This window comes from Mustelus asterias, chromosome 9 (genome assembly GCF_964213995.1).
Source record: "Mustelus asterias chromosome 9, sMusAst1.hap1.1, whole genome shotgun sequence".
Taxonomy (NCBI): domain Eukaryota; kingdom Metazoa; phylum Chordata; class Chondrichthyes; order Carcharhiniformes; family Triakidae; genus Mustelus; species Mustelus asterias.
Genome location: NC_135809.1, coordinates 28,000,401 through 28,028,355, shown reverse-complemented (window position 1 = coordinate 28,028,355; position 27,955 = coordinate 28,000,401).

Below are 27,955 nucleotides of genomic sequence, written 5' to 3'. Positions count from 1 at the left end.
CTACTAGGGTCACATCACTGATAAAGATGGCTTGCATAACGTACCAAAAAAGATGGTTGCAATTTTAGAAGCACCACATCCTCAAAAGGTGATGCAACTGAGATCATTTCTAGGATTGATTAACTATTGAAGCCATTATTCACTTTTCTATGGGGTAGGCATAATCATCTCTCACATCATGCCCTCAAGAGAAGAGTGAGTGATAGCTTTCACTTCATTAACTAGAGTAGAAATGAATTAGAGTCATCCGGAAAAAGAAGTTTTAAGTATTATATTCAGAGTAAGAAGATACCATCACTACCTTCATGGACGTCATTTAACACTTTTGATGGATCACTGACCCTTTATGACAATCTTCAGGCCGTATAAAGATATTCCTTCTTTAGCAGCCAGTAGGTTACAGAGATGGTCTTTGATATTATCAGCACACATCTACAATATTAATTAATCGTCAATTGGAGCAACATACAAATGCTGATGTTTTGTCCAGATTGCCATTACAAATCTCCTTATGACTTTGAGTAAATTTCAAGAAGAGGTGGACAAATTTTTAATTAGTATGGGTTTGAAGGGCTATGGTGAACGGGCAGGTAAGTGGAATTGAGGTCGAGGTGAGATCGGCTATGATCATATTAAAAGGCGGAGCAGGCTCGAGGAGCTAAATTGTCTACTCCTGCTCCTAAGTTCCTATGATTCTTATGAAATCAAGCAAGAACCTGGAGAAAATTTTGTCAATGTCCTGTATTTCTCACAAGTGGATTGTGCAGTCCTGACTTCATCTCAACTTCAGAGACACACAAGAACCGATGCAGTGATGGGGAAGGTTACGGATATGGCCCTAAAATGAAAGATGACTGAAGCACATCATAAAAACCCAGATCTCGAGCCTTACATCAACATGGCCAATCAACCTAATCCGCGCATCTCTGGAGTTTGGGGGGAAACCGGAGCACCCGGAGGAAACCCACGCGGACACGGGGAGAACATGCAAACTCCACACAGACAGTGACCCAAGGCCGGAATTGAACCTGGGTCCTTGGCGCTGTGAGGCAGCACTGCTAACCACTGTACCACCGTGCCACCTGTGCTGTTGAAACATCAATAAAAGTTATCATTTGGGGACTAAAGAAGTAAAGGGGGCAGGATGTTATGTATTTAAAGTGATTGCATCTCTAGTGGCATAACATCACGCGACCTGTAATGATGTAAGCAGAGGGATTTGTGGGCTTTTGAGTCTCTTCCATCTTGGACCAGGAACAAGCAACATCTCCTAAATAAACCTGCAACGTCTTTGACTTAAACCCTCAAGTGTGTCACCTCATTTCTTTTCTCTTTGCTGTAATTCCCGGTCAATATGTAACAGTTATGCAATGGCTTGTGTGGAGATGAGGGAAGCACGGAGGCACGGATGCAAAAGGATAAGAGGCCGAAGGTTGGTTGTTCAGATGGGAATGTGAGGTGCCTGGAGAGAGGGAGGAGTGAGTGGAGCTGCAAGGTGTGGTGTCCTGAGGACTGCTGCAGAGCACAATGTTGAGGATGTCAGAGTGTGAGGTTTGACAATGAGCATGATATCAATCACTATTCCCGTCCTCCTGAGGCCCTGGATCCTCTCCAGGTTGGATGGACCACGCATCTGCTGCTGACTTTCTCAGCCACTTCCATCCACAGCTGTTCAGTTAGAGAGTTTGTCCTCTTCCTCCTGTCCTCGTGAGAGTTCACCTCACTGCAGCCCCTCACATCTCACGGCTGGTAAGAGTGAGGGATCTGGGGAGCACCTTCCACAGGTTCTCCTCTCCATTCCTGTAGTTACTGCAGCCCTCCAGGCGGGTGCGCAATTCATAGAATCATAGAAACCCTACAGTGCAGAAGGAGGCCATTCGGCCCATCGAGTCTGCACTGACCACAATCCCACCCAGGCCCTACCCCCACATATTCACCCGCTAATCCCTCTAACCTATGCATCTCAGGACTCTAAGGGGCAATTTTTTTTTAACCTGGCCAATCAACCTAACCCACACATCTTTGGACTGTGGGAGGAAACCGGAGCACCCGGAGGAAACCCACGCAGACACGAGGAGAATGTGCAAACTCCACACAGACAGTGACCCGAGCCGGGAATCGAACCCGGGACCCTGGAGCTGTGAAGCAGCAGTGCTAACCACTGTGCTACCGTGCCGCCCTTGCCATGTAAAAATCCCTCCTTTGTCAGAATGGAGGCATCATTTCACCCGCCCTCGCTGGTTGGCTGTGGAAGTTGGATACTAATGCCATGAATCTGCGAAGAGCCTTGGCAAAGCCCGCCAATTAGCAAATACAGTTCCCAGCGAGAAAATGGTCTGTCCCGGCAGGGATTAAGCCCAGAAGGTGCACCACAGAAAATACCTGACTAGGTCTACCTTTAAATTTTTTTCTGAAGGACAGTGGTCGGGATTCTCCCACTTCGCCCGCAGCTGGGATTCTCCGACCTTGCCCGCAACTGAGACTCTCCCACCTCTCCCGCAACTGGAATTCTCCGACTTGCCCGCAGCTGGGATTCTCTGAACTTGATCGCAGCTGGAATTCTCCAACCTCTCCCACAACTGGGATTCTCCCACTCGCCCACAGCTGGGATTCTCCGACCTCTCCCGCAACTGGGATTCTCCCACTCACCCACAGCTGGGATTCTCACACTTCACCCGCAGCTGGGATTCTCCAGTCCCGCTGCAGTGAATGGAGATTTGGCTGAGCGCCAAATTCTCCATTCTTGCTGTCAGTGGCGGCAGTGGGTACAACATCGGAGAATCCCGGCCTGTATTTTGACAATGAACCATCTCTCAATATTACAATGCAGCACCAGACCAAAATTTGTTCTTAAGCTATGGAGTGGACTTTGAACTCAAAAACCTCACCACTGTGCCGAGTTGGCATCGACTGTTGAGTTGTCAAGTCAAATATTAGTGAGTTGCCTTACGATTAATTGACTTAAGAAGGAAAGGAAGAGCCAGTTTAAGCTCCCCCAATGGTTCAACAAGTTTATCCAGTGAGATAATTGAACAAAAAAGACCAGGGAAATCTAAGTTTCAATCCTTGCTCTGTGGTTGGTTTGCTGGATGCCATGGTTGACTCCAACATCTAGGAAAATATTGGCTAGGATCCCTATTTTTGTTCAAGAGATGGTGTCCATAAAACCTGTCTGTGTAGCACCTGGATTTTCAGCGCTGTCAGTGACACTTTACCTCCAAAATGGCGGCCACAGCATGTGCACCGACTGCTGGCACTGGCCACATTTTAGTATGGCATTAGCCAAAGCTAATTTGGCACTGGAGCTGCAATTTGGCTCCACCAAATGCCCTCTCTTAAACACAGATGTTTAGTGCAGGAAGGGTCCTGCATAATCAGAGGAATTATAAGCTACAACCAATCAACTGCCCACAAGCGCCATACTGCCTGTATCAGGAGCCACAGTTGTAACTTGGTCCCACATCACGATCCGCAGATTCCGGGGACCTACGGATTTCACGTCTACCGGAAGCTGTGGAAGTCTATCCATGTCAGGTAAGGATGAAATCAATAAACCTTAGCTCCAATAGCCCCATGGTCAAAGTCATTGATTCTCTAAGGGCATACACATTGGCCATCAGGTTCATTTCACTCATGTGCTGAGGGAAGAACTTTCCAGATCCTTTTCTCCAAGTTGGTCTGTGTTTTTATCTTGTTTCTCATCTCTCCCAAGAGATCACAGGGCTCAGAGTGAAGTGGGTGTTGCATGTATTGTAACGCAATAGTCTCTGTATTGTCAGTCCACTGCTTTAACATCCAGTCCTGAGTGAACCTCAGTTTCTTCCAGTTAAACACTGGGAAAAAAAACTAAAGCCCCGTCACAAACTCTGGTCTCTGCATCACTGATTCCCTCCTCCTCCTTCCCAGCGTCCCAGACTGTCTGTGAATATAACTGTAACTAAATTCCTTCAGTACGTCCTGGGACACCCCCACCAGTGGCGGTACAGAGGTATACAGTCCAGATGGAGGGTCCCTGGATCTCCTCAACATTGACTCCGGATTCCATGAAGGTCAAATAAGGGTCAGGAAATCTGCTGTTGATTACCATCTACCGCCCTTTGTTAGCTGGTGAATCATTACTGCTCCATGTTGAACTAAGAAACATTGATTGTTCCGAGTGAGCAGAACTTGGTAGGGAACTTCGCTCTCTCTCACCACGAGTGACTCACTGGCACCACTGCTGCCTGCAGGAGGTGGTGAAATAATCAACAAGGGGAAGCCTACTTAGAGTCACACAGTCATAGAGGTCTACAGCATGGAAACAGGCCCTTCGGCCCAACCTGTCCATGCCACCCAGTTTTTACCACTAAACTTGTCCCAATTTCCCCCGTTTGGCCCACCTTACCCATGTAACTATCTAAATGCTTTTTAAAAGACAAAATTGTACCCGCCTCTACTACTACCTCTGGCAGCTTGTTCCAGACACTCACCACCCTCTGAATGAAAAAATGCCCCCTCTGGGCCCTTTTGTATCTCTCCCCTCTCACCTTAAACCTCTGCCCTCTAGTTTTAGACTCCCCTACCTTTGGGAAAAGATACTGACTATCGAGCTGATCTGTGCCCCTCATTATTTTATAGACCTCTATAAGATCACCCCTAAGCCTCCTACGGTCCAGGGAAAAAAGTCCCAGTCTATCCAGCCTCTCCTTAACTTGGTCCTGACCAGTCTACCTATCAAATGCATCTGCCCATTACAGTATTGTTAGGAGTGGCTGATGCACAAACCTGCTTTCACACTGAGAATCCATTCCATTGTGTTGCATAGCACTACCACCGTGCTGGATGGGATTGACTCAGTAAGATCTAGTAGCTCAAAAATGGGCATCCATGAAACACTGTGGCCATTGTTAGGGACCAGATCAGAAGCTCCAAGATATATTATGAAGTTAGACTAGACCCCAACTCTTTTTGATTTTGGCATTAGTGCAAGCATAAGGTGTTTCGCTCCAGGTGTGATTCTATTGACCAACTAGGAAGCCTTTATTAAAACAAACTTTATTCAACACAGTTAAAATATAACAAAAAGAATCAGCAAAACTTTTACCAAGTGAAATATTTACAAAAGTAAGGCCATTCTTAACAGCCAGCTATCTCTATAGTTCCAATGTAAGCAATATCCCCACAGACATAAATCCCTCTTCAGAATAAGTTCGCGCAAAAAAAAAATTGGCTGATGTGGATGCTAGATTTCCAGCCTTTTAACCCCTCTGGACAGATACAGAAAGACACCTGTCTTCCGACACCCACACAACAGCTTCCAGAGAAAATACTTATTTCCTGGCAATTCCCAGACTCCAAATGCAGAGAGAAAATGAGAGGCACTGCTCTCAAACAATTCCAAGCAGCAACTGACTTGATTTCTCTGTCTAAACCCAATCCTGCCCAGTCACGTGACTTTTCCTGTCAATCAACCTAATCAGGCCTTACTCTGAAAAACCCCGGGAGAAACACTAAAATAACAGAATAGCATTAGCCCAGATTAAAACAAACATTCTAGCAATTAGGATCAATTATGCTGCTGCAGTAACAACAAGGGCCATCGGTTACAGACAAAACGGCACCAACAAATGGAACTTACTACTAAAACAAATACTGCACAAGAAATGTGACACAAATACATTTATTAAAGGCACAATATAGTCACACCATCAGCAGCAAAATTAATTGAACTACAATCATAGCTGGTATAACCCTCACTCCACCATTGCCATCATGCTAGATGACTGACCCTGATTCAGTGAGGAGCATAGGAGAGTATTCCAGGGCAGTGCCAGGGACACCCAGTCATTAGATTCCAATCTGGTGAAGCTACAACACAGGGCTACAGGCATGCTAAACAATTGAGGCAACATGCAACAGATAGATCTAAGGGATTCCATAACCAACAGATCAGACCTCTTCAGTCCTGTCACAACTAGTCATGAATGTCAGTGGACAACTAAACACAGGAGGAGGTGATAAAAGCCCAGAATGGCAGGACAGAAGATAAGGCTGAAGCAGCCTCTTCACCGTAAGTGCCAAATGAATGATCCATTCTCAGCCTCCTGCTGAGGTCTCCATAGCATCACAGATGCCAGTCCATTCACCTCATCATTGCCTCATCATGTACCTTTAAATGGTTATGCCCTAAGTCTCCTCACTCCCCTCCCCTCTACAAAACTCTCCACCTCATCACCTCTCATCCTTTAAGATGCTTTTAGTCACCCATCCTACCTACTATCTCTTTCCTCAGTAATTGCACTCCCATGAAATGTCCTGGGATGTTTTAGTACAGTTTTAGTAAGGGCAGCGTGGTGGCACAATGGTTAGCACTGCTGCCTCACAGTGCCAGGGACCCGGGTTCGATTCCCGCTAGCGTCACTATCTGTGCGGAGTTTGCATGTTCTCCCCGTGTCTGCATGGGTTTCCTCCGGGTGCTCCGGTTTCCTCCCACACTCCAAAGATGTGCGGGTCAGGTTGATTGGCCATGATAAATTGTCCCTTAGTGTCAGGGGGACTAGGAGGGTGAATATTTGAGGTTACGGGGATAGGACCCGGGTGGGGTTGTTGTCAGAGCAGGCTCGATGGGCCAAATGGCCTCTTTCTGCACTGTAGATTCTATGGTTCTATGACACTAGGCCCTTTATATGTGCGTGATATTGCAATACAAGTGCATCAGTATAGCACTAAGGCACACAGACCAGGAAGGACAAGTACAATCATTACGCAGAGCTGAATAAGGTCATCGTGGTTGAGGTGAGGAAGGACAAATCACTACTCTGTAAATCATGCTGGAAAGAATATATATGTGGATTATCCATCTAAATGTCTGCAAGGTGGAAAAGACTACCACCACATCATTGCATTTAAATAGTGACCGCTTAGCTAAACAATATGATGAAAATAGCACCTGAGAAATATCAGCCCAACCTTCAGGAGGTGTAAGGAAAAATTTAGAGAGATAAAGAATGTGGTTAAAAACTGGGATGCAGTTTCCACTTGTTTGCTCCAGTATCTCAGTACAACCTGGGCAGAAACAGCCAAGCCAGTGTGAAAAATCAGTTAGTGTTAAACATAAATCAACTACTGCCAAAACCATTTACATTTGTGATTTCAACAATCCTTTAGCCGGTTTATGAATCAGTTTGCCTGGATTAGGCCCCGTCTACAAAATAACAGTCACTGCTGACATCCTCTGCTCCTCCCTCCGATATGGACAACCACTACACCTAATTAAGCCCCCCCCCCCCGCCCCCCATGAGGCTCCCACTGGGGCCTGCCCTTGGCACAGGTTGGCATGGGCATGATGCCAACCTGGCAGTGCCAACCTGTGCCAAGGACAATGCCAGGGGGCTTTGCCAGGCCACTGCCTGGCTATGTCCCTCTCCCCCAGGGGCCATACTCTCCCGGGTAGAGTGTCGAAACCCACTGAATATCCAGTGAGGGGGGATAATAACATACTAATGGATTGATATGAGCTTTCTGTGGTCCCGTGACATGTTTCATGCCATTTCACCGGCGAGGGGCTGGTAAGATTGGAACTCGGAAACCCGCTGGCGCGAATCACGCTCTCCAGACTTTGAGCAGACGCCGTCATTCCTGCAGACGGAGAACGCGGACTCAAAATCGCCGCCACTGTTAAAGACAACAATTCCATTCTAATATACCCAACAACTCATAAGCTGCCTTGTAGAGCAGCACCATCTGGTGGCAGCACTGTGATATTACCCCAATGCAGTCTAGTCGCTCAGCTCTGGTTAAAGTGGCCCAGAGCTTCCAACCTCCACATGGTCATAACCTGAGGTAACACCCCCAAGGCAGGCTACAGGATCCCTTAAAGATCCCAATGCACTGAGTACACAGAAATTGTCCTGAAGTTTGAACTTCCAATGGGTAATTCCTCTGTACCTGGGTCCCTGGGGAACTCTGAGATAAAGTTGGAGACTTCGGATGGTTCCCGCTCACTTAGCAGAATAGTTACTCAGGGAAACCTAGGAAGATTAAAACCAGTTCTAAATCCTGGGTCACAATACTACTGTGCCCCCAACACCTCACTTGGGCTCTGCTACCACTGCCCCCGACCTGACTGTACTACCAACCTCACACTGCCTGATCCCTTTGACAACCCCTCAACCGCCTGACTACCCCCCTGACCCCCAACATCCCACCGATCTACCCTTAGCCCCACTGACTAACCCCAATCAAACTCTCTCCCGATCTCCTAATTGCCCCCAATCCCACAAACACCTCCCAAATACCCCCATGACATCCCTCCCACTGACCAGTCCCATGATTACCCCAAAACCCGACTATCCTCCTCTGACCCTCAACAACCCCCCGCCCCCCAAATTGGCTATCCCCAACACACTGCCTACCTACCCCGCACTAAATCCCCCAAAATGGCTATTCCCTGATCTCCCGACTACCCACTGACCCTCAAATACCCCCCACGGCTACCTGACTATCCCTGACCTCTCGATCCATCCTATTCCCTGCACACCTACCTGCCACTCTACTTACCCTCTCACCCACCAATCACCCTGCCTCTCACCCACTCACTTGCCACCATATCCCCTCACTGGCTTACCTTACACATTTATCGTCTCTCCGTAGCTCCTCAAAGTGATGTTGAACCCTTAAACTCTCGACTTAAGCACTGCTGCCTCACAGCGCCAGGGAACTGGGTTCGATTCCCAGCTTGGGTCACTGGCTGTGTGGAATCTGCATGTTCTCCCTGTGTCTGCGTGGGTTTCCTCCGGGTGTTCCGGTTTCCTCCCACAATCCAAAAGATGTGCTGGTTAGGTGCATTGGCCATGCTAAATTCTCCCTCAATGTACCCGAACAGGCGCTGGAGTGTGGCGACTAGGGGATTTTCACAGTAACTTCTGTGGTGATATAAACAGGACCTAGTTTTAAGGCTGATAAAATTGGATATCCTAAATTAAAGAATTGGGCATATTAAAATCAAACACAGTCAAACCTCAGGCAGGCCAATTATACAAATACACAAACGTGTCTGGGCCTGACCCATCAACCACCCATCAAAGGTCATTATACTCTACTTGATACTTAGCAGGAGGTCATGGCACCTCATTGAAATGCATCGGCCTATTGTTAGAAGCGCAGATCGAGCCAGACTATCTGTCACCAAGAGTTCCTGTAGATACCTTATCTGATAACAAGTTCAACAACATGGAGATGGACACCTGGGGGGCGGACCGTGGTGTCCTGTCAGGCAGACATCAAGAAACCCGCTGGGTATTGGAACCCCCTCCTGGGAACTCATTGGCCGGAAGCCAGAGAAGTTTCTGGAAAGGCAAGCAGGCTGGGGGATAAAGGGACAGACTTCGAGTCACACAGGAGCGAAGATTCGACAGGGGAGACGACCGTGACCATTCGGAAGAATGACCAGAGAAGGAAGGAAGGAAGAAGCGGCCATCGAGACTCACCTTCGTAACGACGGACCAGAGGGACTCAGAGAATCGGACCTGCAGTTCAACCAAACCATCTTTACGGGTAGTATACTTGAATCTGCTGGGGTATCCTCTTGTTTTATGTGGGTAATTTAAGGGTTAATAGTGTTATTATTAATAAACTTGTTGAACCTTTACTTGTGTTTGTCCTTTGTCCATCTTGCAAACAAGTTCACCGGGGTAAAACCTTGGAGTAAGTAAACTGGTTGAAAGTATCTGAGAATTAACAGGTACAACACTTCATTGCAGTGTTAATGTAAGCCTACTTGTGACACTAATAAATAACCTTAAAAAAAATTAAACTATGGCAGCTACGGCTGTAGGAAAGGGGGTGCAGCTTCTGCAATGATGTCGAGGGTATTGCCAAAACCAGATTGGTGACCCCAGTGAGGAGGGTGAGGGTGGTTAGCGGGTCAGATTTGAGAGACGAGGGTGGGTAATGTAAAGGGATAAATGTGACCCTGGTGGAAGGGTAGGGGGTGCCTCCAATGGGCACAGGTCACCCGCAACGCAAAGGGTCCCACCGCAGCTCACACCAGCCCCAGGCAGATAAAGTAGCCAGGGTTCTGGCTTGACACAGGCCTCTCCCTGCAATGAGTTAAATAGCGGTGGAGGTGAGATGAAACCATTGAGGGGCCAAGGACGGGTAAGCTGCCTGACGCCGCCAACAGGCCCGTAAAATCCAGCCCCATGTAATCGCACTACATTGGAAGATAATGGGTTCAATTCCTAATCTGTCCCAATGGTTTATCTTAAAAGAAAGTGAGAGGTGATAAAGGGACACAAAGGGACAGACAGAATGGAAAACATTCAGGAAAAAGGAATGAGTCCATGGGATGAACTTACATAGCAGGATTTTCCATCTGGGGTCAGGACTCTGACATTGGAACCATTCCGGGACCCAAGCCCTCTCCAAGTGGGATGCAGTCACAGCTGCCAGCTTTCCCCAGTGTTGGCCCTAATTGGCTAGAGAGCAGGCTTGTCAGCCAATTGACAGCAAGGGATGTGAGAGGGAGGTTGGCCTTGATGCAGCCCATGGTGTGTCAGCCATCTTGTAAATCAATGGCAGGCAGAAGGGAGAAGGAGGAGGAGGAGGAGGAGGAGAGGCTGAGGCCAGGCCATCCCCAAGGCGATGCCACCTTTAACATTACATTGGAGGCTAGGCACGAAAGGCAAGGGGTCTTGTTCCTGAAGACTGTCAGGAAAAGGCCATCCAGCCAAACTAAAGCTGACGTGACTGGAGGTGACAGAAAATGTGATCATTTGCAGTGTTATCAGGGGGATTCGATTCTGCTGTGGACCTGGCAGCATTGATAGATGCAGCTTCTTATTTAAATGAGCTGCTGGAAATAATGAGAAGTATCAGCATTGCCTTATCTCTCTCTTTTGTACTTGCAAGAGATGAGAGCACACAAAGCCAGAGAGAGGATGCACACAGGATAAACAGTGCCCAGGGTCAGCACTGTGACCACAGTGGAGGAAGAGGCATTGGGCATTGTGAGGGTGGCACCTTGTGAGGAAGCGGGCAATAGCGAGATGGGAATTGCTGGAGGATTAGCTAAATAGACCGCAGCCTGGATCAGCGTCAATAATGGGCACTTCACCAGTGACAATTTTACCCACTTCATCCAATCCCAGCTGAAGCAGATATGGGCAGCAGCGGCACTCCAAGCTAGGTTCAGTGAGAGTCTGGGGAAGGAGAGAGCATACCCCTTCTAACGGCATGTAGCTGCCATAGTCAGGTACATTTTTAAAAGATCTCAAGTCTTTTAGTGAGTGAGTGAATGAATGGGTGAGTGAATGAATGAGTGAGTGAATGGGGTGGGTGAGTGAGTGGTGATTGAGTGAGTGATGAGTGAGTGGATGGGTGGATGGGTGAGTGAATGTGTCGATGAGTGATTTTGATTTTATTTATTGTTATTGGTATTAACATACAGTGAAAAGTATTGTTTCTTGCGTGCTATACAGACAAGGCATACCGTTCATAGAGAAAGAAAGGAGAGAGTGAAGAATGTAGTGTTACAAGCATAGCTAAGTGAGAGACTGAATAGATGGATGACTGAGTGAGTGCGTGAGTGAATGAATGGATGGGTGAGTGGGTGGGTGGGTGAGTGAGTGAGTGAGTGAGTGAGTGAGTGAGTGAGTGAGTGAGTGAGTGAGTGAGTGAGTGAGTGAGTGAGCGAGCGAGCGAGCGAGCGAGTGAGTGAGTGAGTGAGGTGGGTGAGTGGGTGGGTGGGTGTAAATGGATGGGTGAGTGAGTGGTTGGGTGAGTAGTGGGTGAGTGGGTGGGTGAGTGGGTGGGTGGGTAAGTGGATGGGTGAGTGAGTGGGTGGGTGAGTGGGTGGGTGGGTAAGTGGATGGGTGGGTGAGTGGGTGGGTGGGTAAGTGGATGGGTGTGTGAGTGAGTGGGTGAGTGATTGAGTGGATAGGTGAGTGAGTGGGTGGGTGAGTAGTGGGTGGGTGAGTGGGTGGGTGGGTTGGTGACATGATTAGGTTGGTTGTCTGGGTTAGATGGGTAGGTGCATGAGTGCATAGGTAAGTCAGGGTGGGTAGTCACATTGTTGGGGAGTAGTTAGGTCTGGTTGGGGTCAGTTGGAATGTCAGGGCATTGTTAGATAATTGAGGGATAGTTGGTTGGGGATAGTCATGTCTGATCAGGAGAGTAATTGATGTGAGAATATAGTTGGGACTGATTGGGCGATAATGAGGTAATCTGCGGGTAATCGGGTGTGGAGGTATATGTCGGTCTGATTGGGGGCTTAGTCGGGTGGTTGGGGGGGTGTAATCAGGTGCGAAGATTTGGTCAGGGGATTGTCGTGTGCAGGGCAGTAGTTGGGTGCTTGGGGATACTTGGGTCAGATCGGCGGTTGTCAGGTGGTTGGGGGGTAGCTGGATCTGATCAGGGGTTGTCAGTTGTTTGGGGGTAGTTAGGTCTGATCAGGGGTTGTCAGGTGGTTGGGGGGGTAGTTGGGGCTGATCGGGGGTTGTCAGGTGGTTGGGGGGGTAGTTGGGGCTGATCGGGGGTTGTCAGGTGGTTGGGGGGGTAGTTGGGGCTGATCGGGGGTTGTCAGGTGGTTGGGGGGGTAGTTGGGGCTGATCGGGGGTTGTCAGGTGGTTGGGGGGGTAGTTGGGGCTGATCGGGGGTTGTCAGGTGGTTGGGGGGGTAGTTGGGGCTGATCGGGGGTTGTCAGGTGGTTGGGGGGGTAGTTGGGGCTGATCGGGGGTTGTCAGGTGGTTGGGGGGGTAGTTGGGGCTGATCGGGGGTTGTCAGGTGGTTGGGGGGGTAGTTGGGGCTGATCGGGGGTTGTCAAGTGTTTGGGGATAGTTGGGTCTGATCGGAGGTTGCCAGGTGGTTGGGGGTAGTTGGGTCTGATCGGGGGTTGTCAGGTGGTTGGGGGGTAGTTGGGTCTGATCGGGGGTTGTCAGGTGGTGGGGGGATAGTTGGGTCTAATCGGGGGTTATCAGGTGGTTGGGGGGGTAGTTGGGTCTGATCGGGGGTTGTCAGGTGGTGGGGGGATAGTTGGGTCTGATCGGGGGTTGCCAGGTGGTTGGGGGTAGTTGGGTCTGATCGGGGGTTGTCAGGTGGTTGGGGGGTAGTTGGGTCTGATTGGGGGTTATCAGGTGGTGGGGGGATAGTTGGGTCTAATCGGGGGTTATCAGGTGGTGGGGGGCAGTTGGGACTGATTGGGGGTTATCAGGTGGTTGGGGGGTAGTTGGGTCTAATCGGGGGTTGTCAGGTGGTCGGGGGGTAGTTGGGTCTGATTGGGGGTTGTCAGGTGGTTGGGGGGTAGTTGGGTCTGATCGGGTGTTGTCAGGTGGTCGGGGGATAGTTGGGTGAAGAGAATTAGTCGAGTCTGTTCAGGGGTAACTGTGTTCGGGGGAGTAATTGGGTTGAAGGTAGTTGGGTGTTTGGGGGGGGTAATTGGAAATGTTTACGGGGGTGGGGGGTTACTCAGGTGGTCAGGTGGGGTATAATCGGAGAGTCAGTTGTAGAGTTACCCAACTGTTAGACCAGGCTTTTAACTGCCTAATATTTCCTGCTTCAGCGCCAGGGTAAATCCCATGTATCTGGTTCATACCAGCTGAAACCATTAAAGTCGAAAACACTTATCTCACTCCCCGTGGAGTGAAGAAATCTCAGTTGGTCTACCCCATATCCTGAGACTGTGTTCTCGATTCCCCACCCAGGGAAAACGTCCTCCCTGGAACGTGGCTGGACAGACCAGATCATCAGAACCACATTCTATATTCCAGATTCCTAGCATCTGCAGTATTTGGCTTGAAACAGACACATGGGCTTGGCACAGGGAATAACAGTGTTCCTGAGGCTGGGACAGTCTGGGACACAATTCACTGCTCCTATCCCATAGCAGAGCACTGAAAATCATTCTGCCCTTTTCATTATTGCCCATCAACAAAGCTGGTGAAACTCAATCAGTTTTTAAGTGAAATGTGAAGTTACTTTTCCTTTTCTGAATCATTTCTTCAAAGCTGCCTGCAGGATTCTCTTGTACCAAACCGGCAGCTGGAATTCGAAGCATTTCATTGTGCCTTGTGTCCTGCACTTGCCCAGCTGTCAACCTCGCTGAGCGATCCCGTGTAAACATAAGGATGTTCAGTGTCTGCTTATTATCCCATAAATGCCACAAATATTTGAACAACTGACCAACAATTTCCCCAAGTTGTTAATGTGCCGTGTGGAAATTTTTCGCAAAGATGTAAAACCTGAATAATTTCTAGATACTGGAAACACTTATTTGGGTACGTTATCTCACATTGTTTTAAAAGTAATCAAAACTGACTACGCTGTGGTCCATAAACCCCGGTTAAGAAAGCCCACCAATGCCTCTACTTCCTCAGGGGGCTAAGGAAATTCAGCATGTCCGCCAGGACTCTCACCAATTTTTACAGATGCACCATCGAAAGTATCCTTTCTGATTGTATCACAGCTTGGTATAGCGCCTGCTCTGACCAAGACCACAAGAAACTACAAAAGATTGTGAATGAAGCCCAGTCCGTCATGCAAAACAGCTCCCATCCATTGACTGTCTACGTTTCCGGCTGCCTCGGCAAAGCAGCCAGCATAATTAAGGACCCCACGCACCCCGGACATTCTCTCTTCCACCTTCTTCCGTCGGAAAAAGATAAAAGTCTGAGATTACGTACCAACCGACTCAAGGACAGCTTCTTCCCTGCTGCCATCAGACTTTTCATAGAATCATAGAATACCTCCAGTGCAGAAGGAGGCCATTCAGCCTATCAAGCCTGCACTGATAACAATCCCACCCTGACCCTATCCCCACAACCTTACATTTTACCCTACTAATCCCCCTGACATTAAGGAGCAATTTAGCATGGCGAATCAACCTGACCTGCACACCTTTGGACTGTGGGAGGAAACCGGAGCACCCGGAGGAAACTCAGGCAGACACAGGGAGAATGTGCAAACTCCACACAGACAGTCACCCAAGCCCGTAATCGAACCTGGGTCCCTGGTGCTGTGAGGCAGCAGTGCTAACCACTGTGCCACTGCACTGCCCCTACTTTTGAATGGACCTACGTTATATTAAGTTGATCTTTCTCTGCACCCTAGCTATGACTGTAACACTATATTCTGCACCCTCTCCTTTCCTTCTCCCCTATGTACTCTATGAACATTATGTTTTGTCTGTATGGTTGTGGTAAACCACTGTTAGCTTATTACCTGTGTGTGTGAGACATGCCTGGACATGCCCCTGCCGGCCCTGCCTGGGACTCCTCCCCCCCGGTCCAGGTATAAAGGTGACTGCTCCCCACCCCCTGCCTCAGTCTCTGGACCAGTTCATCGGCATGGGTGTGCTCCAAGTCTTTTGCTAATAAAAGCCTATTTGTTCTTGCATACAAACTAGTCTTTGCTTGATTGATAGTGCATCAATAGTGAACAAGAAATAACACTTTCAAAGTCCAAAGATGTGCGGGTTAGGTTGATTGGCCAGGTTAAAAATTGCCCCTTAGAGTCCTGGGATGCGTAGGTTAGAGGGATTAGCGGGTAAATGTGTGGGGGTAGGGCCTGGGTGGGATTGTAGTCGGTGCAGACTCGATGGGCCGAATGGCCTCCTTCTGCACTGTAGGGTTTCTATGATTTCTATGACTTTCCACTATATACCATTACATGTGACAATAATAAATCAAATCAAATCTGCCCTTCAATTCTCAGGAGCAAACAACAAATTGCCAATGGTGACGGTAATGATTTTGCTTTTTGTTTTTAAATTAACATGCCTGAACCTGGAGAAGAAGAACTCCAGGAATAAAATGGAGGTGTGTGAGCATATCGGTTAATTGAAGGCACAATCCTTTAGTGACAACGGTTGAAGACAATGTGAGTAATTGTTGTAACTTTATCTTGTCTAAAGTCGGACTGGCACAGACAATACAGTGGCTGTAATATTCACAAAGCTCTGGGGGATAATTTTCCCCAGTATCCACTATTGACAGAGAACCCTGCAAACTGGCAACACAACATCCAGAGATCTTATATCCACTGACATTAATTGTATTTGGAAACTTGCCCGTTTATATTTCAGTTGGGGCTTAGCTTGCCCAGAGCACAGAAAGGTCCGTCAGCTGCTTGCTGGAGAATTGTGGAATGTTCTAATTCCCCTCAATTTCTGCTTCACTTTCTCAGCAACTATTCATCTCTTGTTAAATGTCCCTCACGAGCTTTCTGCACTCTTCGGAAATTGGGATAGGTAATAACTGGCAGCTAATCTGACACAACACAGCAGCTGAAAGTTAAAATGCTCCCCATTCTCTCATCCACAGTTTTCCAGCATTTTCAGTGTTTCTCTGTACTTGATGGCCAGAATTCTCCAGCCGTTCATGCCGGCGGGATTCTCCAGTCCCGCTGCAGTGTACAGAGATTTGGCTGAGCGCCAAATTCTCCGACCTCGCTGGCAGTGGCGACGGGGCGTGAACGGCCAGGGAATTCATGCCAATGTCTTTCTCATTGCTCCCTCTCGATAGTATTATTCCTCTTATCTCCTCTGAAGGGGACTCTATTTTTTTATGAGTGATCGAATTAGGGTGGACGAAGATTAACACTGGCTTCCATTTAGTCTCTTGTTTCTCCTGCTTGGTCAACACAGCTCAGTGATTGAGTTCAACATGGAGCTGATGTTTATAATGTGCGGCAGGTTAAACGGAGTTCAGCTTTCACGGTCAATGACATTTCTTGTCAAAACTGGAAAAATTTGGAGATGGAACAAATTTTGAGCAAGAGGCAGCGAAATGGGGAGTAGGGAAAGAACAAAAGGCAAGTGGGGGGGAGGTGATCTTACCAAAAACGTTCTAAGTGCTGAACGGGCGTGAAAACAGGAGAAAATCGCACTGTTTTTTCTTACCTCACTCTGTGATAAAAATGAAGCTAAATCTGTTTCCCGACAGCAGGGGAGGGGCGGGCCTAAGCTCACCGAAAGCCAGCAGGTAACAAAAGAAGGCAAAATTGCTTATGCTCTAATCTCTGTGTTTTGTCAACACAGAGATCTTTCATTCACTGCCTCCCACAGCTACTGTTGGCTTCTGAAACCGGTTGCCCCCCTCCCCCAATTCCCAGCTACCACAGGCCTCTGTGGCCAATCCCCCCCTCCCAGACCGATGGGCACCCCCCGGGCACCCCCCCACCCCCTTACTGGCCAATCCCTCCCCCACGCATGCAGAGACCGGGCAATCGTGAGTTGCAGAGCGCACTACGTCCCCGTCCCCCCGCCCCCCCAATCGCTGTTGCAGAGTGTGCAACATCCCCCACACGATTGGACTGCCCCTTTCAGGCCCCACCCATCAACTGTCCCCACCCCCTCAGCCTCCACCCCTTTGGCACAGCCTGATGGGCACTGCCAGTGTGCCAGGCTGGCAGTACCAGGGTGTCCCCACTCTGCCTCTGACTTCCTCGGGGAGCCTCAATGGCCTTCCGTCCTACCAGCGAGGCCAGCACATCTGGTCCCTGTTGATGGGGACCATATGACATTCTTACCGGTGAGGCCACTATGGCAAGTGAGGCCAGACGATAGTGTCCCGGGCTCACTTGTAATATTTAAATTTTCATCAGATATCCGGTGCTGGTAAGATCACGAAAGGCAAGAAAGTAGGCACGAACCTGATTCCTCGGCTCTCCTGCAATCTTACCGGCTCACCCCGCCCATCGGTCGGCAGGGCGAAGTGGTACAATCGCGGCCAAGAACTTTGAAAAGGTGGAAGGCAAGAGAAATTAAATGACAAGGAAATGATGGAGCATGGAAATAGGAGGTGGTAATAGAACAAATAAAGAAATAAAATATTGGGGTGGAATTCTCCCAAACGGTCCGCAGCAGGTTTTGCAGCGGACGGCCACGGCAGAATCTGACAGGAGGCTAAAACTCAGAAACCCGTCAGCACAAAATACTGTCTCAATTCTCCCAATAGTGGGGTCATTCTTCCTGCTGACTGGTATTGCAAACATCATTCATAGAATCCCTACAGTACAGAAGGAGGCCATTTGGCCCATCGAGTCTGTAATGACCACATCCCACCCAGGCCCTATTCCCATAACCCCACGTATTTACCCTGCTATCCCCCTTACACTGGGGTCAATTTAACATGGCCAATCAACCTAATCCACACCTTTGGACTGTGGGAGGAAACCGGAGCACCCGGAGGAAACCGACACGGACACGGAGAGAAAGTGCAAATTCCACACAGAGAGTGATCCGAGGCCGGAGTTAAACCTGGCTCCCTGGTGCTGTGAGGCAGCAGTGCTAACCATGGTTCCACCATGCCGCCCACAATCGCATTAATTTGCATCTCATGAATGTTCGTTAAAACAATTGGCCTCTGGAATTCTGTCTGGCCTTCCAAACTTGCGTCACACCAGTGCAAAGTCACATCAGTGTCAAACCCGATTGATAAAGAGTAGCGTGCTTAAGATGGTCCCCAGTTCACCACAGACTTTGAGGTGAGTGCAACATGCAAAGCCTATCTGCCATTGCGCTGCGCTTCTCCTGATGTGCTGTTCACCACTCTGCCAGGCAGACCGGTTCCTGCCCTCCATCTCCATGCCAAGCTGGTCTTCATGGACAGCACCGTCCTGTTGGACTCATGGACTGTTCTGTATCATGGAGTCAGATCAGTACTGTGTCTGGGGTTGGGGAGTACAGGGGTCTTCTTGTCCCTGGTGCCACACACCAGTGTCTATCTGGACAGCACTGTGCTGACGGATTCATGCAGTCATCACAACAAAGTTCCCCGGGGTGGTTTGCGAGTGAGGGTGGAGTGGGCAGATGAAGACAAGTGGTGGGAGGGGAGGCAATCTGGAAGAAGGATTCGGCAAGTAGAGGGGTGGGGAAGGGCAAACACTAGAGGGTAAGGTGGATGGAGAGCCTTGCAAGGAGGGAGTGTGTTAAGAGCTCACAATGTCAGGCAGAGGGACAAGGAGGTGGATGAAGAAGATGAACAATGGAAGGCAGAGGGAAGATCGAGGGGAGGAAACTGGACCCTAAAGAGACTGCGTGACACGCAGACAAACAAGGGGTCTAAGGAAAACACCTGTATTACTCGAAAGGGATGCATGCAGACTGCAGGTTATGGGGTAGCTATGTTTTAGTGTGGCACATAAGGTTTGGCTTGCACAAACACTAAACAGGTCGGGGCGGCAGTTCTTTGTGAAGATCACTGTTGTCCATAGTCATCTTTCAAAATGGGAACTATCTCGAGGCTCCTGTTTAAGTTCAGGGGTTGGCAGGCAGGAGTCAGAGAGTGCAGACTTTCCTGCTGCGAAATGGAAAGCAGTCCCTGGGCTAGGTGGGTTTCAGTCTGAAGTCAGAGATAGGAGACAGTGGGCATGCAGCAGGAGGAATCATTGGGAGATTGGTGTACCCCAGCCGCAGGGTGGGGTAAGGCCTGTGTGCTTCAAAACACAATTTTGGTTCCCTATTCCGCCAACTTTTAACTTATTTACATCATCATAAGCAATCATCCATTTAAAACACAGATGAAGCAAAATAGTTTCACTCAGAGGGTCGTGAGTGTTTGGAACTCTCTTCCTGAAAAGTCTTTGAATATTTTTAAGGCAGAGTTCGAGAGATTCTTTGTAAACTAGGGGGTGATAGGATAGCAGGTGTAGGCAAGATGCAAATTTAAGGTTACTATCAGATCAGTTATGATCTTATTAAATGGCGAGTATGGAGAGATTTTCTTCTGAGGTGAAGTTCTGTAGGTTGGGCCTGTACTCATTGGAGTTTAGAAGAATGGGACGTGATCTCATTGAGATATATCGGATTCTCAGGGGGCTTGACAGGATAGATGCCCGGTTGTTTCCCCTTGTGGGACAGTCTAGGACCAGGGGGCATAATCTCAGGGTAAAAGATCGCCCATTTAAGATTTTGATTTGATTTGATTTATTATTGTCACATGTATTAGTGTACAGTGAAAAGTATTGTTTCTTGCGCGCTATACAGACAAAGCATACCGTTCATAGAGAAGGAAAGGAGAGAGTGCAGAATGTAGTGTGGAATATCTTCTCTCAGGATCGTGAATCTGTGGAATCCTTTACCACATGGGGCTGTGAAGGCTGGGCCATTCGGTATGTTTAAGGCAGAGATGGACAGATTTTTAATCAGTAAGGGAATCAAGGATTATGGGGATAAGGCGGAAAAGTGAGTTCAAGGATTATCATTTCAGATCAGTCATGATCTCATTGAATGGCAGGCAAAACAAACAGGAGGCATGGGATTGAGGGTGATTTAGCGGTTTGGATCAGGAATTGGCTAGCTGTAAGAAGACAGAGGGTGGTGGTTGATGGGAAATGTTCATCCTGGAGTTCAGTTACTAGTGGTGTACCGCAAGGATCTGTTTTGGGGCCACTGCTGTTTGTCATTTTTATAAATGACCTGGATGAGGGCGTAGAAGGATGGGTTAGTAAATTTGCGGATAACACTAAAATCGGTGGAGTTGTGGACAGTGCGGAAGGTTGGTGCAGGTTACAGAGGGACATAGATAAGCTGCAGTGCTGGGCTGAGAGGTGGCAAATGGAGTTCAATGCGCAAAAGTGTGAGGTGATTCACTTTGGAAGGAGTAACAGGATTACAGAGTACTGGGCTAATGGTAAGATACTCGGTAGTGTGGATGAACAAAGAGATCTCGGTGTCTATGTGCATAGATCCCTGAAAGTTGGCACCCAGGTTGATAGGGTTGTTAAGAAGGCGTACGGAGTGTTAGCTTTTATTGGTAGAGGGATTGAATGTTGGAGCCAGGAAGTCATGTTGCAGCTGTACAAAACTCTGATGCGGCCGCACTTGGAGTATTGCTTACAGTTCTGGTCGCCACATTATAGGAAGGATGTGGAAGCATTGGAAAGGGTGCAGGGGAGATTTACTAGGATGTTGCCTGGTATGGTGGGTAAATCGTATGAGGAAAGGCTGAGGGGCTTGAGGTTGTTTTCGTTAGAGAGAAGAAGGTTAAGAGGTGACTTAATAGAGGCATACAAGATGATCAGAGGATTAGATAGGGTGGATAGTGAGAGCCTTTTTCCTCGGATGGTGATAGCTAGCACGAGGGGACATAGCTTTAAATTGAGGGGTGATAGATATAGGACAGATGTCAGAGGTGGGTTCTTCACTCAGAGAGTAGTAAGGGCGTGGAATACCCTGCCTGCAGCAGTAGTGGACTCACCAACATTAAGGGCATTCAAATGGTTATTGGATAAACATATGGATGGTATTGGAATAGTGTAGGTTAGAGGGCTTTAGATTGGTTCCACTGGTCGGCGCAACATCGAGGGCCGAAGAGCCTGTACTGCGCTGTAATGTTCCATGTTCTATGACTTGATGGGCCGAATGACCTCCTTCTGCTCCTCCGTCATATGGTCTTATGGCAGCCCAGGCTCGAGGGGTTGAATAGCCTACTCCTGCTCCTGCTGTTTGCTGGTGTCCTGCCCTGGATTTGACTTAAACCCTCAGCAATTTCTTGTGACAGAAATCTAAGAGGAAGTGAATACACTAGGGGGCAGGTCATTTCACAACTTAAGAAGTTAATGTAAGAAGGCACTTGGAAATTCTGACGCTGGCTAATGTTTTCTCAAATTTGAAACCATTCCCTCTTGTTTGACGTTCTCAATTCAATTAACAGAATTTACTGCCATCGCCGTGCATTTGACCCCTTCAGAAGTCCCCGGAGTTTCTGCTTTGTCTACACGTTCATTAATTTTTTAAACTTTCGTCGGATCGCCTTTTATCCTTTGTGCGCTAAAGAAATGTTCTTTGTTCCTTGAACCCATTTTCAAAGCAATAACAGTCAAAGTCTGGAGTTCCTCTTTGTTACTCTCCTCTGCTTTTTCTAATGTACCAATGTCCCTACGGAGATATGATAACCAAAAGTGAATGCATTACTCTAAATTCAGTCTTTTCAATGCATTATACCAAGGTAACAGGATGTCAGTGGATTGGAATTTTATGTTCCTGGCAATGTGCCTTAACATTCTGTTTGCCTTACTAATTGCCATTTCATATTGAGATGTAAAAGATAATTACCTCCAAATTCTTTTGTTTAAGAATCCTTCATCCAAGGGTGTTTCTTGATCCACTGAGATGTAACCCTGAGACACTATTCTTAATTTTGGTTTCTACATTGCGAATAAATATCGTCATTTCAACAGAATTTTGTTCTGAGTCATCAGGTTACCTTTCACCATTTTTCGGTAGGTAAGCATCATTTTGCAATGTAACCTTTAGGGCTAAAAATTTGTTTTCCCCATTTCCTCAGCTCAGGGGTCACAATTTACATGCACTGTTTCCACTGGGGGTGGGGGAGCAGTATCCAAATTTGCTGCTCGCACCTTAGTGCCATGTTTGTAGTGTGAATGCCTTCCTCATGTGGTTAGGCTGCAGCCTCAGCACAGATACTTACTGTGCCTCACCACAGCCATGATGTGGAGATGCCGGCGTTGGACTGGGGTAAACACAGGAAGAGTTTTAACAACACCAGGTTAAAGTCCAACAGGTTTATTTGGTAGCAAATGCCATTAGCTTTCGGAGCGCTGCTCCTTCGTCAGATGGAGTGGAACTCTGCTCTCAAACAGGGCATACAGAGACACAGAATCAAGTTACAGAATACTGATTAGAATGTGAATCTCTACAGCCAACCAGGTCTTAAAGATACAGACAATGTGAGTGGAGGGAGCATTAAGCACAGGTTAAAGAGATATGTATTATCTCCAGACAGGACAGCCAGTGAGATTCTGCAAGTTCAGGAGACATGCTGTGGGGGTTACTGATAGTGTGACATAAACCCAACATCCCGGTTGAGGCTGTCCTCATATGTGCGGAACTTGGCTATCAGTTTCTGCTCAGCGACTCTGCGCTGTCGTGTGCCGTGAAGGCCGCTTTGGAGAACGCTTACCCGAAGATCAGAGGCTGAATGCCTGTGACCACTGAAGTGCTCCCCAACAGGAAGAGAACAGTCTTGCCTGGTGATTGTCGAGCGATGTTCATTCATCTGTTGTCGTAGCATCTGCATGGTTTCCCCAATGTACCATGCCTCGGGACATCCTTTCCTGCAGCGTATCAGGTAGACAACGTTGGCCGAGTTGCAAGAGTAGGTACCGTGTACCTGGTAGATGGTGTTCTCACGTGAGATGATGGCATCCGTGTCGATGATCCGGCACGTCTTGCAGAGGTTGCTGTGGCACGGTTGTGTGGTGTCGTGGTCACTGTTCCCATGAAGGCTGGGTAGTTTGCTGCGGACAATGGTCTGTTTGAGGTTGTGCGGTTGTTTAAAGGCAAGAAGTGGGGGTGAGGGGATGGCGTTGGCGAGATGTTCGTCTTCATCAATGACATGTTGAAGGCTCCGGAGGAGATGCCGTAGCTTCTCCGCTCCGGGGAAGTACTGGACGACGAAGGGTACTCTGTCCACAGCACCAGGGTCCCAGGTTCCTCACCATAGCACCAGGGTACCAGGTTCAATTCCAGCTTCGGGTCACTGTCTGTGTGAAGTTTGCACGTTCTCCCCATGTCTGCATGGGTTTCCTCCGGGTGCTCCGGTTTCCCCCCACAGTCCAAAGATGTGCAGGTTGAAATGGCGAAGCTAAATTGCCCCTTAGTGTCTGGGGGATTATTTTAGTATCTCATCAGCCAGTTAGACTGAGTGGCATCACAATAGTTCTTCTTCAGAGATTTCCTTTGCCCTTAAGGATGTCCATGCAGGTGTCATTCTCAGTAAGAAGTCTAACAACACCAGGTTAAAGTCCAACAGGTTTATTTGGTAGCAAAAGCCACTAGCTTTTGGAACAGGCTGTTCCTTCGTCAGGTGGTTGGGAGTTCTGATCACAAACAGGGCACAAAGACACAACCTCAATTTACAAGAATAATGATTGGAATGTGAGTCTTTACAGCTAATCAAGTCTTAAAGATACAGACAATGTGAGTGGAGGGAGCATTAAGCAAAGGTTAAAGAGATGTGTATTGTCTCCAGACAGGACAGCCAGTGAGATTTTGCAAATCCAGGCAAGTTGTGGGGGTTACAGATAGTGTGACATGAACCCAATATCCCAGTTGAGGCCATCCTCATGTGTGCGGAACTTGGCTATCAGTCTCTGCTCAGCGACTCTGCGCTGTCGTGTGTCGTGAAGGCCACCTTGGAGAACGCTTACCCGGAGATCAGAGGCTGAATGCCCGTGATCGCTGAGGTGCTCCCCAACAGGAAGAGAACAGTCTTGCCTGGTGATTGTCGAGCGGTGTTCATTCATCCGTTGTCGCAGCGTCTGCATGGTTTCCCCAATGTGCCATGCCTCGGCACATCCTTTCCTGCAGCGTATCAGGTAGACAACGTTGGCCGAGTTGCAAGACTATGTACCGTGAACCTGGTGGATGTTGTTCGCGCGTGAGATGATGGCATCCATGTCGATGATTCGACACGTCTTGCAGAGGTTGATGTGGCAGGGTTGTGTGGTGCCGTGGTCACTGTTCTCCTGAAGGCTGGGTAGTTTGCTGCGGACAATGGTCTGTTTGAGGTTGTGCAGTTGTTTGAAGGCATGAAGTGGGGGTGTGGGGATGGCCTTGGCGAGATGTTCGTCTTCATCAATGACATGTTGAAGGCTCCGGAGGAGATGTCGTAGCTTCTCCGCTCCAGGGAAGTACTGGACGACGAAGGGTACTCTGTCCACCGTGTCCCGTGTTTGTCTTCTGAGGAGGTCGGTGCATTTTTTTGCTGTGGCGCGTTGGAACTGTCGATTGATGAGTCGAGCGCCATATCCTGTTCTTATGAGGGCATCTTTCAGCATCTGGAGCTGTCTATTGCGATCTTCCTCATCCGAGCAGATCCTGTGTATACGGAGGGCTTGTCCGTAGGGGATGGCTTCTTTAACGGGTTTGGGGTGGAAGCTGGAGAAGTGGAGCCTTCAACATGTCATTGATGAAGACAAACATCTCGCCAAGGCCATCCCCACACTCCCATTTCGTGCCTTCAAACAACCGCACAACCTCAAACAGACCATTGTCCGCAGCAAACTACACAGTCTTCAGGAGAACAGTGACCACACAACCCTGCCACAACAACCTCTGCAAGACGTGCCGGATCATTGACACGGATGCCATCATTTCACGCGAGAACACCATCCACCAGGTACACGGTACATACTCTTGCAACTCGGCCAACATTGTCTACCTGATACGCTGCAGGAAAGGATGACCCGAGGCATGGTACATTGGGGAAACAATGCAGACTCTGCAACAACGGATGAATGAACACCGCTCGACAATCACCAGGCAAGAGTGTTCTCTTCCTGTTGGGGAGCACCTCAGCGATCACGGGCATTCAGCCTCTGATCTTCGGGTAAGCGTTCTCCAAGGTGGCCTTCACGACACACGACAGCACAGAGTCGCTGAGCAGGGACTGATAGCCAAGTTCCGCACACATGAGGACGGCCTCAACCGGGATATTGGTTCATGTCACACTATCTGTAACCCCCCCACAACTTGCCTGGATGTGCAAAATCTCACTAGCTGTCCTGTCTGGAGACAATACACATCTCTTTAACCTGTGCTTAATGCTCCCTCCACTCACATTGTCTGTATCTTTAAGACTTGATTAGCTGTAAAGACTCACTTTCCAATCATTATTCATGTAAATTGAGGTTGTGTCTTTGTGCCCTGTTTGTAATCAGAACTCCCACCCACCTGACGAAGGAACAGCCTGTTCCGAAAGCTAGTGGCTTTTGCTACCAAATAAACCTGTTGGACTTTAACCTGGTGTTGTTAGACTTCTTACTGTGTTTACCCCAGTCCAACGGCGGCATCTCCACATCATGGTGTCATTCTCAACAGGGTGTTGCTGTACAGGTCACACCAGGAATATTGCAACATGCCAACAAAATGGTGCTGGACCTTTGTATTATCACTAAGCAGAAATTTACACCATTACTGTTTCTCTTCCTTCCCTAGCAGTGGTTCTCTTTAAAATAAATATTCAACAAGTTCTGCCTTTTGTCATTGTTATCTTGATGAATCAACATCAACAATTAGAGCCCACTTCCACAAGTTATTTGGTTCAAGCACTTGGGTGAGCTCAATAATTGTTTTACCAGGCACAATGGCCCCGATATTTACATGGAGCTGAGATCAGGGAAACTCAGAATGCCGAGAAGGTGAAACATCAAAGAGCAGACATCGACTTTGACATGTCTGTCTGACATGAGGAGCTCTTTGACATAATCCACATTGCCCAAAGGATATTTCTCAGTATGAAGACTTCATTATCTCATCTGAAGTAGAAGAGAAAGAAGAGGAAAGGACATGGGAGTGTGGGGCTCACATTGTGGGAATTGCCTCAGGCACAAGCTCTGGCACTGAACGTATACTTGACTCAGCACAGAATTCCTTTGATGAATGCAATGTAAGGATTGTATCCCAGTTGGAGGTCCAACCACGGCACATCAGGGAAAAAAACAAGGATGCTGTTAATGATATCATGATGATTTGTGATACTTAATTTTAGCATCCAGTATGTGGACTGTTGTAAAACCAATTTGGAAAAACTTACACCAAGCAGTGTTTGATGTTTCAACGGCTGATAGGTTCCATTGATTTCCATTTCACAAAGGGATTTCTGCTTAGGCTGCTTTGCTGTCTTTCAAACTCATAAGTGGGCCTGAGTTAGAGGGAGAGGTTGGCCAGGCTAGGGCTTTAATCCTTGGAATGTAGGAGAATGAGGGGTAACCCTTTTGAGGTGTTGAAAATCATGAGGGGCATAGATAGGATGAACACACATAGTCCTTTTCCCAGGGAAGGAGAATTGAGAATTAGAGGGCATAGGTTTAAGGTGAGGGGGGAAAGATTTAAGAGGGACCTGAGGGCAACTTTTTCACGTAGAGGGTGGTGCGTATATAGAGTGAGCTGCTAGAGTAAGTGGTTGAGGCAGATTCAATAGCAACATTTAAAGCATTTGGATAAGTACATGGATAGGAAAGGATTAGAGGAATATGGGCCAAACACAGGCAATTGGGACTAGCTGGGAGGACACCATGGTCGGCATGGACCTGTTAGGTCTAAGGGCCTGTTTCCGTGCTGTATTGCTCTATGACTCTAAATATCCCCTTTGTGATTCCCTTTGTAAGTTCTTTGAAGGCCTTTCCCTACAAACAAAATTAATTACATTTTTAAAATAATTTGTTGGCTGTGAAATAGAAGTATAGAAACACTGAAAGAAGCTCTTTTTCACCTCGAAGAAACATTTTTTGTTTGTTGGTTTAGGTATTAGTGTCATAAGTAGGCTTACATTAACACTGCAATGAAGTTACTGTGAAAATCCCCAAGTCGCCACACTCCAGTGTCTGTTCGGGTACACTGAGGGAGAATTGAGCATGGCCAATGCACCTAACCAGCACGTCTTTTGGAGTGTGGGACGAAACCGGAGCACCCAGAGGAAACCCACGCAGACATGGGGAGAACATGCAGACTCCGCACAGACAGTGACCCAGCCGGGAATCGAAGCCAGGTCCCTGGTACTGTGAGGTGGCAGTGCTAACCACTGTGCTGCAGAATCCATGGGAGAAATTTTCCCCGAGACGTCTGTGGTGTTTTATGGTGGGTGGGAATGGAGAATCCAGCAGCAAGTGAAACGCCAGAAACCCACAAGTTTGCGATTCTCCGGATGGGGAGTTAACAGCGGATCGGTTTACTCGCTGGCTGGTGGTGGGAACACAATTTGCATTAATTTAAATCACATTTAATTATGTATTAATGATCTGGAATTTGGTGTGCAAATTTCAAATTTTGTGGATGATACAAAACTGGGAATCATTGTAAACTGTGAAGAGGACAGTGTAGAACTTCAAAAAGACATAGGCAACTTAGTGGAGTGGGAATATAGGTGGCAGATGAAGCCCAATGCAGAGAAAATGACTTGGATGCAAGGATAGTAGGAACCAAAGCCAAATTTGGAAATGGCACTAAAATAGGTGG